The sequence below is a fragment of the Phyllobates terribilis genome, unplaced genomic scaffold (assembly GCF_046119375.1).
Source record: "Phyllobates terribilis strain yellow unplaced genomic scaffold, ASM4611937v1 Scaffold_1512__1_contigs__length_269417, whole genome shotgun sequence".
Taxonomy (NCBI): Eukaryota; Metazoa; Chordata; class Amphibia; order Anura; family Dendrobatidae; genus Phyllobates; species Phyllobates terribilis.
The window spans coordinates 130,169-146,997 of NW_027364272.1; the positions used below are offsets into that span (position 1 = coordinate 130,169).

At 44.9% G+C, this 16,829-nt stretch overlaps 6 non-coding genes and 6 pseudogenes across 6 annotated transcripts; all 12 read right to left on the minus strand.

Moving 5' to 3' along the window:
- Window positions 1-1,065: 1,065 nt before the first annotated feature.
- LOC141244138 (U2 spliceosomal RNA) lies at window positions 1,066-1,256 on the minus strand. Its single transcript, XR_012308104.1, has one exon. It is a non-coding gene; the product is annotated as a U2 spliceosomal RNA (small nuclear RNA).
- A 1,112-nt stretch (window positions 1,257-2,368) lies between these two features.
- LOC141244139 (U2 spliceosomal RNA) lies at window positions 2,369-2,559 on the minus strand. The gene has a single exon (XR_012308105.1). It is a non-coding gene; the product is annotated as a U2 spliceosomal RNA (small nuclear RNA).
- A 1,115-nt stretch (window positions 2,560-3,674) lies between these two features.
- On the minus strand, window positions 3,675-3,865 carry LOC141244140 (U2 spliceosomal RNA). The gene has a single exon (XR_012308106.1). It is a non-coding gene; the product is annotated as a U2 spliceosomal RNA (small nuclear RNA).
- A 1,115-nt stretch (window positions 3,866-4,980) lies between these two features.
- Window positions 4,981-5,171, minus strand: LOC141244141 (U2 spliceosomal RNA). The gene has a single exon (XR_012308107.1). It is a non-coding gene; the product is annotated as a U2 spliceosomal RNA (small nuclear RNA).
- A 1,115-nt stretch (window positions 5,172-6,286) lies between these two features.
- Window positions 6,287-6,477, minus strand: LOC141244182 (U2 spliceosomal RNA). Its single transcript, XR_012308144.1, has one exon. It is a non-coding gene; the product is annotated as a U2 spliceosomal RNA (small nuclear RNA).
- Window positions 6,478-7,592: 1,115 nt separating this feature from the next.
- LOC141244142 (U2 spliceosomal RNA) lies at window positions 7,593-7,783 on the minus strand. Its single transcript, XR_012308108.1, has one exon. It is a non-coding gene; the product is annotated as a U2 spliceosomal RNA (small nuclear RNA).
- A 1,115-nt stretch (window positions 7,784-8,898) lies between these two features.
- Window positions 8,899-9,071, minus strand: LOC141244234 (U2 spliceosomal RNA; annotated as a pseudogene).
- A 2,973-nt stretch (window positions 9,072-12,044) lies between these two features.
- LOC141244223 (U2 spliceosomal RNA) lies at window positions 12,045-12,223 on the minus strand (annotated as a pseudogene).
- Window positions 12,224-13,032: 809 nt separating this feature from the next.
- LOC141244250 (U2 spliceosomal RNA) lies at window positions 13,033-13,124 on the minus strand (annotated as a pseudogene).
- A 1,115-nt stretch (window positions 13,125-14,239) lies between these two features.
- On the minus strand, window positions 14,240-14,419 carry LOC141244225 (U2 spliceosomal RNA; annotated as a pseudogene).
- An 809-nt stretch (window positions 14,420-15,228) lies between these two features.
- On the minus strand, window positions 15,229-15,320 carry LOC141244251 (U2 spliceosomal RNA; annotated as a pseudogene).
- Window positions 15,321-16,435: 1,115 nt separating this feature from the next.
- On the minus strand, window positions 16,436-16,673 carry LOC141244228 (U2 spliceosomal RNA; annotated as a pseudogene).
- Window positions 16,674-16,829: the final 156 nt, after the last annotated feature.

Consider the following 16,829-nt stretch of genomic DNA (forward strand, 5'->3'; position numbering starts at 1 on the left):
CATTTGTGGAGATGAGCTCCTGGACTCCCGTTAAGAAGACATGTTGTCAACCTCTAGATCCCTTACATGCCTGCACTTTTCGGCTTGCTGCTGCTGCAATCCACGCGTTTTAGATCTGCATAACTCCACCTCTTTAAACACAGCACCTTCACCCCCTGCTGTTCCCACCCGCCTCAACACCGTTGGAAGGGAGGAGAACCAATTAAGGCGGGGGGTGGGGTGGAACGAGCAGCTGTCTACCCTTAGCAGGAGGGCTCCTGATTACATACCTCTCCTGCTGCTGCTGCTGCTGGCTGTCCAGCAGCAGACTGAAGGTGGCTGCTGCTGTGCACAGGTATATAAAGGCTCAGAGCCTATTATGACACGCGCAGCCAGCGTTCCATTGCCACATTCCATCTACTGCAGGCAGGATACCTGGCTGGCTGAATGTCGCTGAGAAGCTCACAGAGACCGCCATAAGCAACAGTTTAACAGAATGCCACAGACTAATCAACCAAACTTTTTGGGTTGGGTTCTCTTTTATAGTCTGCAGGCATTAAATGAAAGAAGTCAGTGTTCCAGCAGAAGGAGACAACGTTTCAGAAAAGGCATTGTAGCAAACCAAAAAAGAAATTTTAAGCGCAGCAGAGTAACCAGCGCACATACCTGTTAGCTCAGGTGAGTTTAAAAGGCTGCTGTTGATAACAAGGGCATTTGCTAAATAGATGGTGTGTGTGCAACAATATACTGAAAGGTCAATTATATTGTGCAGCTTATCTCACCACCTGTAGTTATTTAGGTGAAAGCTCCAAAATGCTTGCCTAATATGTCTGTTTATCCAAAAGGAAGTAAAAAGGGAGAGCTAGAAAGATAGCATTGCATCACATTACATGGCAATGCAATGCACAGTTGCTGAAGTTGAACCAAAATGAGCTTGTAATCTGGCTTCTGCAACTTTGAACATGAAAAATCCAATGAGGAGAAGAAAAGCAAAGCCAAAGAGTCCATCCCAAAATCCGACAAACAAGCAAAATGAACAAAAAACATTGAATTCAATTCTTTCTGATTTTAGAAACTGCATTAAAGAAGGGGTGCACCGGTCCTGGAGATACTGCAATACCAGGTCAATGCGTGGAGTGGACAGAGCAAGCTCTTTTTCCATCTCCCTGTTCTAAAAATCCATTTAATATATGGTCCCCAGATAGGGGACGTATCAGATATTAAACTGATAAGAACAGATACTACACTTGATCTTAGCCAAAAGGCCGAGAAGCGATAACCAGAATTGGTTTCAAACTACGGAGCCACCCAAGGATCCTGAAAAGTCCATTTGTGGAGATGAGCTCCTGGACTCCCGTTAAGAAGACATGTTGTCAACCTCTAGATCCCTTACATGCCTGCACTTTTCGGCTTGCTGCTGCTGCAATCCACGCGTTTTAGATCTGCATAACTCCACCTCTTTAAACACAGCACCTTCACCCCCTGCTGTTCCCACCCGCCTCAACACCGTTGGAAGGGAGGAGAACCAATTAAGGCGGGGGGTGGGGTGGAACGAGCAGCTGTCTACCCTTAGCAGGAGGGCTCCTGATTACATACCTCTCCTGCTGCTGCTGCTGGCTGTCCAGCAGCAGACTGAAGGTGGCTGCTGCTGTGCACAGGTATATAAAGGCTCAGAGCCTATTATGACACACGCAGCCAGCGTTCCATTGCCACATTCCATCTACTGCAGGCAGGATACCTGGCTGGCTGAATGTCGCTGAGAAGCTCACAGAGACCGCCATAAGCAACAGTTTAACAGAATGCCACAGACTAATCAACCAAACTTTTTGGGTTGGGTTCTCTTTTATAGTCTGCAGGCATTAAATGAAAGAAGTCAGTGTTCCAGCAGAAGGAGACAACGTTTCAGAAAAGGCATTGTAGCAAACCAAAAAAGAAATTTTAAGCGCAGCAGAGTAACCAGCGCACATACCTGTTAGCTCAGGTGAGTTTAAAAGGCTGCTGTTGATAACAAGGGCATTTGCTAAATAGATGGTGTGTGTGCAACAATATACTGAAAGGTCAATTATATTGTGCAGCTTATCTCACCACCTGTAGTTATTTAGGTGAAAGCTCCAAAATGCTTGCCTAATATGTCTGTTTATCCAAAAGGAAGTAAAAAGGGAGAGCTAGAAAGATAGCATTGCATCACATTACATGGCAATGCAATGCACAGTTGCTGAAGTTGAACCAAAATGAGCTTGTAATCTGGCTTCTGCAACTTTGAACATGAAAAATCCAATGAGGAGAAGAAAAGCAAAGCCAAAGAGTCCATCCCAAAATCCGACAAACAAGCAAAATGAACAAAAAACATTGAATTCAATTCTTTCTGATTTTAGAAACTGCATTAAAGAAGGGGTGCACCGGTCCTGGAGATACTGCAATACCAGGTCAATGCGTGGAGTGGACAGAGCAAGCTCTTTTTCCATCTCCCTGTTCTAAAAATCCATTTAATATATGGTCCCCAGATAGGGGACGTATCAGATATTAAACTGATAAGAACAGATACTACACTTGATCTTAGCCAAAAGGCCGAGAAGCGATAACCAGAATTGGTTTCAAACTACGGAGCCACCCAAGGATCCTGAAAAGTCCATTTGTGGAGATGAGCTCCTGGACTCCCGTTAAGAAGACATGTTGTCAACCTCTAGATCCCTTACATGCCTGCACTTTTCGGCTTGCTGCTGCTGCAATCCACGCGTTTTAGATCTGCATAACTCCACCTCTTTAAACACAGCACCTTCACCCCCTGCTGTTCCCACCCGCCTCAACACCGTTGGAAGGGAGGAGAACCAATTAAGGCGGGGGGTGGGGTGGAACGAGCAGCTGTCTACCCTTAGCAGGAGGGCTCCTGATTACATACCTCTCCTGCTGCTGCTGCTGCTGGCTGTCCAGCAGCAGACTGAAGGTGGCTGCTGCTGTGCACAGGTATATAAAGGCTCAGAGCCTATTATGACACGCGCAGCCAGCGTTCCATTGCCACATTCCATCTACTGCAGGCAGGATACCTGGCTGGCTGAATGTCGCTGAGAAGCTCACAGAGACCGCCATAAGCAACAGTTTAACAGAATGCCACAGACTAATCAACCAAACTTTTTGGGTTGGGTTCTCTTTTATAGTCTGCAGGCATTAAATGAAAGAAGTCAGTGTTCCAGCAGAAGGAGACAACGTTTCAGAAAAGGCATTGTAGCAAACCAAAAAAGAAATTTTAAGCGCAGCAGAGTAACCAGCGCACATACCTGTTAGCTCAGGTGAGTTTAAAAGGCTGCTGTTGATAACAAGGGCATTTGCTAAATAGATGGTGTGTGTGCAACAATATACTGAAAGGTCAATTATATTGTGCAGCTTATCTCACCACCTGTAGTTATTTAGGTGAAAGCTCCAAAATGCTTGCCTAATATGTCTGTTTATCCAAAAGGAAGTAAAAAGGGAGAGCTAGAAAGATAGCATTGCATCACATTACATGGCAATGCAATGCACAGTTGCTGAAGTTGAACCAAAATGAGCTTGTAATCTGGCTTCTGCAACTTTGAACATGAAAAATCCAATGAGGAGAAGAAAAGCAAAGCCAAAGAGTCCATCCCAAAATCCGACAAACAAGCAAAATGAACAAAAAACATTGAATTCAATTCTTTCTGATTTTAGAAACTGCATTAAAGAAGGGGTGCACCGGTCCTGGAGATACTGCAATACCAGGTCAATGCGTGGAGTGGACAGAGCAAGCTCTTTTTCCATCTCCCTGTTCTAAAAATCCATTTAATATATGGTCCCCAGATAGGGGACGTATCAGATATTAAACTGATAAGAACAGATACTACACTTGATCTTAGCCAAAAGGCCGAGAAGCGATAACCAGAATTGGTTTCAAACTACGGAGCCACCCAAGGATCCTGAAAAGTCCATTTGTGGAGATGAGCTCCTGGACTCCCGTTAAGAAGACATGTTGTCAACCTCTAGATCCCTTACATGCCTGCACTTTTCGGCTTGCTGCTGCTGCAATCCACGCGTTTTAGATCTGCATAACTCCACCTCTTTAAACACAGCACCTTCACCCCCTGCTGTTCCCACCCGCCTCAACACCGTTGGAAGGGAGGAGAACCAATTAAGGCGGGGGGTGGGGTGGAACGAGCAGCTGTCTACCCTTAGCAGGAGGGCTCCTGGTTACATACCTCTCCTGCTGCTGCTGCTGCTGGCTGTCCAGCAGCAGACTGAAGGTGGCTGCTGCTGTGCACAGGTATATAAAGGCTCAGAGCCTATTATGACACGCGCAGCCAGCGTTCCATTGCCACATTCCATCTACTGCAGGCAGGATACCTGGCTGGCTGAATGTCGCTGAGAAGCTCACAGAGACCGCCATAAGCAACAGTTTAACAGAATGCCACAGACTAATCAACCAAACTTTTTGGGTTGGGTTCTCTTTTATAGTCTGCAGGCATTAAATGAAAGAAGTCAGTGTTCCAGCAGAAGGAGACAACGTTTCAGAAAAGGCATTGTAGCAAACCAAAAAAGAAATTTTAAGCGCAGCAGAGTAACCAGCGCACATACCTGTTAGCTCAGGTGAGTTTAAAAGGCTGCTGTTGATAACAAGGGCATTTGCTAAATAGATGGTGTGTGTGCAACAATATACTGAAAGGTCAATTATATTGTGCAGCTTATCTCACCACCTGTAGTTATTTAGGTGAAAGCTCCAAAATGCTTGCCTAATATGTCTGTTTATCCAAAAGGAAGTAAAAAGGGAGAGCTAGAAAGATAGCATTGCATCACATTACATGGCAATGCAATGCACAGTTGCTGAAGTTGAACCAAAATGAGCTTGTAATCTGGCTTCTGCAACTTTGAACATGAAAAATCCAATGAGGAGAAGAAAAGCAAAGCCAAAGAGTCCATCCCAAAATCCGACAAACAAGCAAAATGAACAAAAAACATTGAATTCAATTCTTTCTGATTTTAGAAACTGCATTAAAGAAGGGGTGCACCGGTCCTGGAGATACTGCAATACCAGGTCAATGCGTGGAGTGGACAGAGCAAGCTCTTTTTCCATCTCCCTGTTCTAAAAATCCATTTAATATATGGTCCCCAGATAGGGGACGTATCAGATATTAAACTGATAAGAACAGATACTACACTTGATCTTAGCCAAAAGGCCGAGAAGCGATAACCAGAATTGGTTTCAAACTACGGAGCCACCCAAGGATCCTGAAAAGTCCATTTGTGGAGATGAGCTCCTGGACTCCCGTTAAGAAGACATGTTGTCAACCTCTAGATCCCTTACATGCCTGCACTTTTCGGCTTGCTGCTGCTGCAATCCACGCGTTTTAGATCTGCATAACTCCACCTCTTTAAACACAGCACCTTCACCCCCTGCTGTTCCCACCCGCCTCAACACCGTTGGAAGGGAGGAGAACCAATTAAGGCGGGGGGTGGGGTGGAACGAGCAGCTGTCTACCCTTAGCAGGAGGGCTCCTGATTACATACCTCTCCTGCTGCTGCTGCTGCTGGCTGTCCAGCAGCAGACTGAAGGTGGCTGCTGCTGTGCACAGGTATATAAAGGCTCAGAGCCTATTATGACACGCGCAGCCAGCGTTCCATTGCCACATTCCATCTACTGCAGGCAGGATACCTGGCTGGCTGAATGTCGCTGAGAAGCTCACAGAGACCGCCATAAGCAACAGTTTAACAGAATGCCACAGACTAATCAACCAAACTTTTTGGGTTGGGTTCTCTTTTATAGTCTGCAGGCATTAAATGAAAGAAGTCAGTGTTCCAGCAGAAGGAGACAACGTTTCAGAAAAGGCATTGTAGCAAACCAAAAAAGAAATTTTAAGCGCAGCAGAGTAACCAGCGCACACACCTGTTAGCTCAGGTGAGTTTAAAAGGCTGCTGTTGATAACAAGGGCATTTGCTAAATAGATGGTGTGTGTGCAACAATATACTGAAAGGTCAATTATATTGTGCAGCTTATCTCACCACCTGTAGTTATTTAGGTGAAAGCTCCAAAATGCTTGCCTAATATGTCTGTTTATCCAAAAGGAAGTAAAAAGGGAGAGCTAGAAAGATAGCATTGCATCACATTACATGGCAATGCAATGCACAGTTGCTGAAGTTAAACCAAAATGAGCTTGTAATCTGGCTTCTGCAACTTTGAACATGAAAAATCCAATGAGGAGAAGAAAAGCAAAGCCAAAGAGTCCATCCCAAAATCCGACAAACAAGCAAAATGAACAAAAAACATTGAATTCAATTCTTTCTGATTTTAGAAACTGCATTAAAGAAGGGGTGCACCGGTCCTGGAGATACTGCAATACCAGGTCAATGCGTGGAGTGGACAGAGCAAGCTCTTTTTCCATCTCCCTGTTCTAAAAATCCATTTAATATATGGTCCCCAGATAGGGGACCTATCAGATATTAAACTGATAAGAACAGATACTACACTTGATCTTAGCCAAAAGGCCGAGAAGCGATAACCAGAATTGGTTTCAAACTACGGAGCCACCCAAGGATCCTGAAAAGTCCATTTGTGGAGATGAGCTCCTGGACTCCCGTTAAGAAGACATGTTGTCAACCTCTAGATCCCTTACATGCCTGCACTTTTCGGCTTGCTGCTGCTGCAATCCACGCGTTTTAGATCTGCATAACTCCACCTCTTTAAACACAGCACCTTCACCCCCTGCTGTTCCCACCCGCCTCAACACCGTTGGAAGGGAGGAGAACCAATTAAGGCGGGGGGTGGGGTGGAACGAGCAGCTGTCTACCCTTAGCAGGAGGGCTCCTGATTACATACCTCTCCTGCTGCTGCTGCTGCTGGCTGTCCAGCAGCAGACTGAAGGTGGCTGCTGCTGTGCACAGGTATATAAAGGCTCAGAGCCTATTATGACACGCGCAGCCAGCGTTCCATTGCCACATTCCATCTACTGCAGGCAGGATACCTGGCTGGCTGAATGTCGCTGAGAAGCTCACAGAGACCGCCATAAGCAACAGTTTAACAGAATGCCACAGACTAATCAACCAAACTTTTTGGGTTGGGTTCTCTTTTATAGTCTGCAGGCATTAAATGAAAGAAGTCAGTGTTCCAGCAGAAGGAGACAACGTTTCAGAAAAGGCATTGTAGCAAACCAAAAAAGAAATTTTAAGCGCAGCAGAGTAACCAGCGCACATACCTGTTAGCTCAGGTGAGTTTAAAAGGCTGCTGTTGATAACAAGGGCATTTGCTAAATAGATGGTGTGTGTGCAACAATATACTGAAAGGTCAATTATATTGTGCAGCTTATCTCACCACCTGTAGTTATTTAGGTGAAAGCTCCAAAATGCTTGCCTAATATGTCTGTTTATCCAAAAGGAAGTAAAAAGGGAGAGCTAGAAAGATAGCATTGCATCACATTACATGGCAATGCAATGCACAGTTGCTGAAGTTGAACCAAAATGAGCTTGTAATCTGGCTTCTGCAACTTTGAACATGAAAAATCCAATGAGGAGAAGAAAAGCAAAGCCAAAGAGTCCATCCCAAAATCCGACAAACAAGCAAAATGAACAAAAAACATTGAATTCAATTCTTTCTGATTTTAGAAACTGCATTAAAGAAGGGGTGCACCGGTCCTGGAGATACTGCAATACCAGGTCAATGCGTGGAGTGGACAGAGCAAGCTCTTTTTCCATCTCCCTGTTCTAAAAATCCATTTAATATATGGTCCCCAGATAGGGGACGTATCAGATATTAAACTGATAAGAACAGATACTACACTTGATCTTAGCCAAAAGGCCGAGAAGCGATAACCAGAATTGGTTTCAAACTACGGAGCCACCCAAGGATCCTGAAAAGTCCATTTGTGGAGATGAGCTCCTGGACTCCCGTTAAGAAGACATGTTGTCAACCTCTAGATCCCTTACATGCCTGCACTTTTCGGCTTGCTGCTGCTGCAATCCACGCGTTTTAGATCTGCATAACTCCACCTCTTTAAACACAGCACCTTCACCCCCTGCTGTTCCCACCCGCCTCAACACCGTTGGAAGGGAGGAGAACCAATTAAGGCGGGGGGTGGGGTGGAACGAGCAGCTGTCTACCCTTAGCAGGAGGGCTCCTGATTACATACCTCTCCTGCTGCTGCTGCTGCTGGCTGTCCAGCAGCAGACTGAAGGTGGCTGCTGCTGTGCACAGGTATATAAAGGCTCAGAGCCTATTATGACACGCGCAGCCAGCGTTCCATTGCCACATTCCATCTACTGCAGGCAGGATACCTGGCTGGCTGAATGTCGCTGAGAAGCTCACAGAGACCGCCATAAGCAACAGTTTAACAGAATGCCACAGACTAATCAACCAAACTTTTTGGGTTGGGTTCTCTTTTATAGTCTGCAGGCATTAAATGAAAGAAGTCAGTGTTCCAGCAGAAGGAGACAACGTTTCAGAAAAGGCATTGTAGCAAACCAAAAAAGAAATTTTAAGCGCAGCAGAGTAACCAGCGCACATACCTGTTAGCTCAGGTGAGTTTAAAAGGCTGCTGTTGATAACAAGGGCATTTGCTAAATAGATGGTGTGTGTGCAACAATATACTGAAAGGTCAATTATATTGTGCAGCTTATCTCACCACCTGTAGTTATTTAGGTGAAAGCTCCAAAATGCTTGCCTAATATGTCTGTTTATCCAAAAGGAAGTAAAAAGGGAGAGCTAGAAAGATAGCATTGCATCACATTACATGGCAATGCAATGCACAGTTGCTGAAGTTGAACCAAAATGAGCTTGTAATCTGGCTTCTGCAACTTTGAACATGAAAAATCCAATGAGGAGAAGAAAAGCAAAGCCAAAGAGTCCATCCCAAAATCCGACAAACAAGCAAAATGAACAAAAAACATTGAATTCAATTCTTTCTGATTTTAGAAACTGCATTAAAGAAGGGGTGCACCGGTCCTGGAGATACTGCAATACCAGGTCAATGCGTGGAGTGGACAGAGCAAGCTCTTTTTCCATCTCCCTGTTCTAAAAATCCATTTAATATATGGTCCCCAGATAGGGGACGTATCAGATATTAAACTGATAAGAACAGATTTTTTTTTTTTATTTTTATTTTTTTTTTTCCACTCAGATTACAAGTCCCATATTTACCATTTCATGCTTTGCAATGATTTCCAAATGGTATTAGGTTGTTATCCATCATTGTGGGTCATATATCCATTTTTCCAATCTTATTTTATATATATACGTTTATATTATCACAATACAGTTATTCCATATTCTTTACATCACAACATTACAATCTTTACCATTACGATTTAAGGCAACATTCCTCTCTTCAGGCCATATGCTGCCAAGGCATTCAAAAGCCTTCCATCCAGAAACCGACCATCCCAAGCTTCTTCTACCTCTTTAGCCAACGACTGAGGTATTCTGTAAGTTGAAAAAAAACGATGCATATCGCTATAAATGTTATTCCACACTTTGCGCCTTAGACTAGCCTGACTCCCCCCTTCACAACTATTTAGCATTTTCAACACTTCTTGTCTCTCCTCCATCTCCCTCATATTTTTTTCTGAAACATCCTTTGCTTTACTAGAGTCCTTCCCAGATGACAAAACTCCTTCAATTTCTTCTCTGGCTTCACATGCGACATCCTCTCTTTCTTCTTCACTAGTTTCTTCACCCTCCTCCTCCTCTTCCATATTACTTACAGCACCTTCCTTTTCATCCTGACTGGAGGACTCACTTTCCTCCTGATCTTCTGACTCCCTATCCACCTCCACTTCTTCTTCCAAGCTAGTATTTTCAATCTCAACGTCTGTGATATCACTCTCAGTATCTTCTTCCATATGATCACCTTCTTTTCTTATATCTCTTATTTGTTCCTCCTTCTTTTGAGATATGTTCTCTTCCGTTTCATCATGGGGGGCAGCTTCAGACTCTTCTTCTTTTCCATCTTCCTTGTCAACTGACTTCTCCTCCCTTTTATTGACAGGACAGCAATCATATAAATGACCACTGCCACCACATAGATTACATTTCTTACTTTTTTCACAATTCTCTGCCTTATGTCCCACTTCTTCACACTTGGCACACCACTGTAATGTACAGGAATCCTTTTCATGGCCATACTGTTTACAACGCCTACAAAACTTCGGCATACCTGTAAAGAACATATCTCCATTAACTGTCCCGATTTTGAATCTACTTGGTGGGAGTACCACAACACCATCCGAACTTTCCTTGAACTTGACCAGGAACCTCCACCTCGTGGTCCAAAAACCATATCGGTTAAACATTTTGCCAGCAGAACTCACTTTCTCACAGTACCGGGATAAAAAGGTCATGATCTCTTCTTCCAATATGAAAGGACTATACATCCTTATTACTATTAGCCTTTCCTTCCTAGGAAAATGCGACACAAAAAAAACACCTTCAAGTATCGAATCTTCCTTCACTAGATCCATTCTCTTCCAAAAGTCAGAAAAGATATCTTCTGAACAAAAAATAACATCATATATCCCTCTCTTCGGGAACTCCAACATAGACAAAACTTGTTCCATTTGAACTTCCAATAGTTCAAACAAAATCTTCTCTACCAAAAAAAACAAGCCAGACTTCTTCTTCTCTGGATCCAAAAAAATAAACCGCACTGCATTCTTCAATCTTGCAAAAACTGGGACCTCTTCACAGGTCAGCATATTTGGGCTTCTCCCGTCCATATCTTCACACCAAAGGTGGCAAAAATCCTCCTCGCCTACTTAAAAAAAGCAGGCAGGCTGATCGCCCCTCGTTGCCCCGGGACTAATCCGGCTCCCCAAAAGCAGCAAGGGGGTGAAGCCGCACTGCTACATGCAGCGATCCCCCGAGGCCAAGGAGCCGGGTACCCAAGGCACCTCTCAGCCAAGACCAAGGCAGCAACCGGTAGATCACTGCACTTGATCTTAGCCAAAAGGCCGAGAAGCGATAACCAGAATTGGTTTCAAACTACGGAGCCACCCAAGGATCCTGAAAAGTCCATTTGTGGAGATGAGCTCCTGGACTCCCGTTAAGAAGACATGTTGTCAACCTCTAGATCCCTTACATGCCTGCACTTTTCGGCTTGCTGCTGCTGCAATCCACGCGTTTTAGATCTGCATAACTCCACCTCTTTAATCACAGCACCTTCACCCCCTGCTGTTCCCACCCGCCTCAACACCGTTGGAAGGGAGGAGAACCAATTAAGGCGGGGGGTGGGGTGGAACGAGCAGCTGTCTACCCTTAGCAGGAGGGCTCCTGATTACATACCTCTCCTGCTGCTGCTGCTGCTGGCTGTCCAGCAGCAGACTGAAGGTGGCTGCTGCTGTGCACAGGTATATAAAGGCTCAGAGCCTATTATGACACGCGCAGCCAGCGTTCCATTGCCACATTCCATCTACTGCAGGCAGGATACCTGGCTGGCTGAATGTCGCTGAGAAGCTCACAGAGACCGCCATAAGCAACAGTTTAACAGAATGCCACAGACTAATCAACCAAACTTTTTGGGTTGGGTTCTCTTTTATAGTCTGCAGGCATTAAATGAAAGAAGTCAGTGTTCCAGCAGAAGGAGACAACGTTTCAGAAAAGGCATTGTAGCAAACCAAAAAAGAAATTTTAAGCGCAGCAGAGTAACCAGCGCACATACCTGTTAGCTCAGGTGAGTTTAAAAGGCTGCTGTTGATAACAAGGGCATTTGCTAAATAGATGGTGTGTGTGCAACAATATACTGAAAGGTCAATTATATTGTGCAGCTTATCTCACCACCTGTAGTTATTTAGGTGAAAGCTCCAAAATGCTTGCCTAATATGTCTGTTTATCCAAAAGGAAGTAAAAAGGGAGAGCTAGAAAGATAGCATTGCATCACATTACATGGCAATGCAATGCACAGTTGCTGAAGTTGAACCAAAATGAGCTTGTAATCTGGCTTCTGCAACTTTGAACATGAAAAATCCAATGAGGAGAAGAAAAGCAAAGCCAAAGAGTCCATCCCAAAATCCGACAAACAAGCAAAATGAACAAAAAACATTGAATTCAATTCTTTCTGATTTTAGAAACTGCATTAAAGAAGGGGTGCACCGGTCCTGGAGATACTGCAATACCAGGTCAATGCGTGGAGTGGACAGAGCAAGCTCTTTTTCCATCTCCCTGTTCTAAAAATCCATTTAATATATGGTCCCCAGATAGGGGACGTATCAGATATTAAACTGATAAGAACAGATTTTTTTTTTTTTTTTTAAATTCTTTTGGCGAAAGCCCGAATTCGTGTACAAAACCCGAGTGCGCTTAAAAAAGTGACAAGTGCCACAAAAAAAGTGCACTAGGATGCTGGTCTTCATGAAACCCTCTCCAAAAGGAGAAGGGTCCCCCAAACCATTCCCCGTCCCTCCGAGCCAAAAGGCCACAGCGAGGAACAGGGACAAAAAGCCACCTCCAGCCGAAGCCAGAGGCGACCCAATCTTACCACCAGCACCTGCCCGAGATCTCACCCGAGCAAGGCACTGGGAGCCAAAGACTGTGCTCCCCTCCCGAAAGAGGGGAGCCAACAACGCTCTCCTCCCGAAAGAGGAGAGCCAGGGGGGTTCAGGGGGGAGCGGAACCTGATGGCCACACACTCCCCCCCTAGACCTGCCAAGAGAGGAACCCGTAAGGGAACCGCATCCCGACAAAATCCTAGTAGGACGTGACACACGTGAATAAGTGGACACACAGTGACAAAGAAATTAAATAAATAGTGAAGGTTTCACAGTATAATACTGCCCGGACCTTCGACCGGGAATTGAAAAATTCCCCATCCTAAGGCCAGAAGGCCCGGAATAAGGGTGTGTGCGAAGAAAGAAAATTTGAAGTGCTTGTGCAAATGTGCCATAAACTCAAGTGGGGTTCCCAATCCCAGTGAGTTAAGGCACCCCAGGGTCACCACTCCTGGGGCACTTCACACTTCGGGCTTTCGATCTTCCCCGGCCCAATGGCGTCGATCCTGGGGGGCCATGCTTTCCACCAGATGACTATATTAGCCACCTGGCGTACTAACAAGCGCCTAAACCCCAGTGTGCATAATGTATCAATCTACTAGGGCGGCCAACATCCAAAACCGCCTTTTCGAAAGATACTACACTTGATCTTAGCCAAAAGGCCGAGAAGCGATAACCAGAATTGGTTTCAAACTACGGAGCCACCCAAGGATCCTGAAAAGTCCATTTGTGGAGATGAGCTCCTGGACTCCCGTTAAGAAGACATGTTGTCAACCTCTAGATCCCTTACATGCCTGCACTTTTCGGCTTGCTGCTGCTGCAATCCACGCGTTTTAGATCTGCATAACTCCACCTCTTTAAACACAGCACCTTCACCCCCTGCTGTTCCCACCCGCCTCAACACCGTTGGAAGGGAGGAGAACCAATTAAGGCGGGGGGTGGGGTGGAACGAGCAGCTGTCTACCCTTAGCAGGAGGGCTCCTGATTACATACCTCTCCTGCTGCTGCTGCTGCTGGCTGTCCAGCAGCAGACTGAAGGTGGCTGCTGCTGTGCACAGGTATATAAAGGCTCAGAGCCTATTATGACACGCGCAGCCAGCGTTCCATTGCCACATTCCATCTACTGCAGGCAGGATACCTGGCTGGCTGAATGTCGCTGAGAAGCTCACAGAGACCGCCATAAGCAACAGTTTAACAGAATGCCACAGACTAATCAACCAAACTTTTTGGGTTGGGTTCTCTTTTATAGTCTGCAGGCATTAAATGAAAGAAGTCAGTGTTCCAGCAGAAGGAGACAACGTTTCAGAAAAGGCATTGTAGCAAACCAAAAAAGAAATTTTAAGCGCAGCAGAGTAACCAGCGCACATACCTGTTAGCTCAGGTGAGTTTAAAAGGCTGCTGTTGATAACAAGGGCATTTGCTAAATAGATGGTGTGTGTGCAACAATATACTGAAAGGTCAATTATATTGTGCAGCTTATCTCACCACCTGTAGTTATTTAGGTGAAAGCTCCAAAATGCTTGCCTAATATGTCTGTTTATCCAAAAGGAAGTAAAAAGGGAGAGCTAGAAAGATAGCATTGCATCACATTACATGGCAATGCAATGCACAGTTGCTGAAGTTGAACCAAAATGAGCTTGTAATCTGGCTTCTGCAACTTTGAACATGAAAAATCCAATGAGGAGAAGAAAAGCAAAGCCAAAGAGTCCATCCCAAAATCCGACAAACAAGCAAAATGAACAAAAAACATTGAATTCAATTCTTTCTGATTTTAGAAACTGCATTAAAGAAGGGGTGCACCGGTCCTGGAGATACTGCAATACCAGGTCAATGCGTGGAGTGGACAGAGCAAGCTCTTTTTCCATCTCCCTGTTCTAAAAATCCATTTAATATATGGTCCCCAGATAGGGGACGTATCAGATATTAAACTGATAAGAACAGATTTTTTTTTTTTTTTTTTAAATTCTTTTGGCGAAAGCCCGAATTCGTGTACAAAACCCGAGTGCGCTTAAAAAAGTGACAAGTGCCACAAAAAAAGTGCACTAGGATGCTGGTCTTCATGAAACCCTCTCCAAAAGGAGAAGGGTCCCCCAAACCATTCCCCGTCCCTCCGAGCCAAAAGGCCACAGCGAGGAACAGGGACAAAAAGCCACCTCCAGCCGAAGCCAGAGGCGACCCAATCTTACCACCAGCACCTGCCCGAGATCTCACCCGAGCAAGGCACTGGGAGCCAAAGACTGTGCTCCCCTCCCGAAAGAGGGGAGCCAACAACGCTCTCCTCCCGAAAGAGGAGAGCCAGGGGGGTTCAGGGGGGAGCGGAACCTGATGGCCACACACTCCCCCCCTAGACCTGCCAAGAGAGGAACCCGTAAGGGAACCGCATCCCGACAAAATCCTAGTAGGACGTGACACACGTGAATAAGTGGACACACAGTGACAAAGAAATTAAATAAATAGTGAAGGTTTCACAGTATAATACTGCCCGGACCTTCGACCGGGAATTGAAAAATTCCCCATCCTAAGGCCAGAAGGCCCGGAATAAGGGTGTGTGCGAAGAAAGAAAATTTGAAGTGCTTGTGCAAATGTGCCATAAACTCAAGTGGGGTTCCCAATCCCAGTGAGTTAAGGCACCCCAGGGTCACCACTCCTGGGGCACTTCACACTTCGGGCTTTCGATCTTCCCCGGCCCAATGGCGTCGATCCTGGGGGGCCATGCTTTCCACCAGATGACTATATTAGCCACCTGGCGTACTAACAAGCGCCTAAACCCCAGTGTGCATAATGTATCAATCTACTAGGGCGGCCAACATCCAAAACCGCCTTTTCGAAAGATACTACACTTGATCTTAGCCAAAAGGCCGAGAAGCGATAACCAGAATTGGTTTCAAACTACGGAGCCACCCAAGGATCCTGAAAAGTCCATTTGTGGAGATGAGCTCCTGGACTCCCGTTAAGAAGACATGTTGTCAACCTCTAGATCCCTTACATGCCTGCACTTTTCGGCTTGCTGCTGCTGCAATCCACGCGTTTTAGATCTGCATAACTCCACCTCTTTAAACACAGCACCTTCACCCCCTGCTGTTCCCACCCGCCTCAACACCGTTGGAAGGGAGGAGAACCAATTAAGGCGGGGGGTGGGGTGGAACGAGCAGCTGTCTACCCTTAGCAGGAGGGCTCCTGATTACATACCTCTCCTGCTGCTGCTGCTGCTGGCTGTCCAGCAGCAGACTGAAGGTGGCTGCTGCTGTGCACAGGTATATAAAGGCTCAGAGCCTATTATGACACGCGCAGCCAGCGTTCCATTGCCACATTCCATCTACTGCAGGCAGGATACCTGGCTGGCTGAATGTCGCTGAGAAGCTCACAGAGACCACCATAAGCAACAGTTTAACAGAATGCCACAGACTAATCAACCAAACTTTTTGGGTTGGGTTCTCTTTTATAGTCTGCAGGCATTAAATGAAAGAAGTCAGTGTTCCAGCAGAAGGAGACAACGTTTCAGAAAAGGCATTGTAGCAAACCAAAAAAGAAATTTTAAGCGCAGCAGAGTAACCAGCGCACATACCTGTTAGCTCAGGTGAGTTTAAAAGGCTGCTGTTGATAACAAGGGCATTTGCTAAATAGATGGTGCGTGTGCAACAATATACTGAAAGGTCAATTATATTGTGCAGCTTATCTCACCACCTGTAGTTATTTAGGTGAAAGCTCCAAAATGCTTGCCTAATATGTCTGTTTATCCAAAAGGAAGTAAAAAGGGAGAGCTAGAAAGATAGCATTGCATCACATTACATGGCAATGCAATGCACAGTTGCTGAAGTTGAACCAAAATGAGCTTGTAATCTGGCTTCTGCAACTTTGAACATGAAAAATCCAATGAGGAGAAGAAAAGCAAAGCCAAAGAGTCCATCCCAAAATCCGACAAACAAGCAAAATGAACAAAAAACATTGAATTCAATTCTTTCTGATTTTAGAAACTGCATTAAAGAAGGGGTGCACCGGTCCTGGAGATACTGCAATACCAGGTCAATGCGTGGAGTGGACAGAGCAAGCTCTTTTTCCATCTCCCTGTTCTAAAAATCCATTTAATATATGGTCCCCAGATAGGGGACGTATCAGATATTAAACTGATAAGAACAGATTTTTTTTTTTTTTTTTTTTTTTTTTTCTTTCTTTTCTTTTTTTTACACTCAGATTACAAAGTCTTGGAATCAACAAAAAGATAAGAAGACTCAAATCCATCATCGTGCATTCTACCAATTTTAATACTTCTCCAAATCTTTTATTTTCTTTTTCTTTTATATATATATATTTATTTATTTTTTCCCTCTTTTTTTTTTTTTTTAAAAAATTATATAGTTTTGGCTATTTTTTTTTGTTTG